Genomic DNA, 1583 nt, shown 5'->3' with positions numbered 1-1583 from the left:
AACAGATCATCATGAAACTCTAGAATTCTTTCTTAAGAATTCTGAAAAATACCTAATCTAAGCAACAAGATGAACCGTCAGTTGTCCAAACTCAACAATCCCCGACAACGGTGCCAAAAACTTGGTGCACGAAATTGTGATCAATACTTTTCACAACTCAATTAATCCCCGGTGATGAAACCAAAAACTTTGTGTTCAATACCATGGCATAAACACAACTTCGCACAACTAACCAGCAAGTGTACTGGGTTGTCCAAGTAATAAACCTTACGCGAGTAAGGGGCGATCCCACAGAGATTGTTGGTATGAAGCAAGCTATGGTCACCTTGTAAATCTTAGTCAGGCAAACTCAAATGGTTATGAATGATGAATAAAACATAAAGATAAAGATAGAGATACTTATGTAATTCATTGGTGGGAATTTCAGATAAGCGTATGAAAATGCTTGGTCCCTTCCGTCTCTCTGCTTTCCTACTGTCTTCATCCAATCCTTCTTACTCCTTTCCATGGCAAGCTGTATGCAAGGGTTTCACCGTTGTCAGTGGCTACCTCCCATCATCTCAGTGGAAATGTTCAACGCACCCTGTCACGGCACGGCTATCCATCTGTCGGTTCTCAATCAGGCCGGAATAGAATCTGTAACAACCCCGGTTTTTGAGTACGCAAGATCTTTTCTAAAAATACGGAGAAATCTGGAGGATTAGTAAGGGGAGAAGCTCTGATATATTATCAAGTATCTCAACCTCATTGTTATTATGTCATCTTTAAGCTAGAACCTTTTATGAGGCAAGCTCGATAATGCAGTTACGAAGAACATAGTTTTTGAACCGTATCGGTTAGGAGTTTTGATCCGGTTTTTCGTAAATAGTCTCAGTTTGACGAACCGGACTCGATTCATGAGAGAAGAGAGATAATAGGGTAATATCATCATTATATGAGTATTAGAAGCTTCTTGAATGATATTATAAGGTTACTTGGTCAGTTTTAGTTAAAAACAGAAAATCGGTTTAACTGGGTTCACAGTTTACTGGTGCAGCTTAGCACCAGCACTCTCTGATGACTTTAGCAATGCTAAGGCCTCATTATTCATGTTTTATTCTCATAATAAATATGTTACTAGTATCATTTATGCTAGTAGCTCAGAAAATAATTTTTAGAGATGTTTTTGCAAGTGTTCCGATACATCTAGTTTTAGTAGTTATACACCTGAGATATTTTAATATTATTTTAATCCACCTCCAAGCCAACCAATCATAACTCACCCTACACCCCCAAAACCCCCAAGGCTGGCTCATTTTCACTTTGTGGCCGAAAATAGGTAGAGAAAAAAAGAGAGAAAAGTTCTTAGTTCCAAATCTTCAAAGCTTGATTTCTACTGAACTAAAACTCAAATCAAAATTCCAATCCGACCAAAATGATCCTCTCTTCTTTCTCTACATGATCATATGACTTATCAAGGCTGGGATCAAGGTGAGTTGGCTGCACCATCTCTCTTTTGATTTGGTTTCAAGGAAACATGGTTAAATATGTGTTTTCTTGATGTGATTTAGGAGGAAAAAGTGCTTAAGGACCACCTGAAAGTT

Source organism: Arachis duranensis, chromosome 10 (genome assembly GCF_000817695.3).
Source record: "Arachis duranensis cultivar V14167 chromosome 10, aradu.V14167.gnm2.J7QH, whole genome shotgun sequence".
NCBI classification, from domain to species: domain Eukaryota; kingdom Viridiplantae; phylum Streptophyta; class Magnoliopsida; order Fabales; family Fabaceae; genus Arachis; species Arachis duranensis.
The sequence above is the reverse complement of the archived record's forward strand: the minus strand, read 5'-3'. Positions refer to the sequence as shown.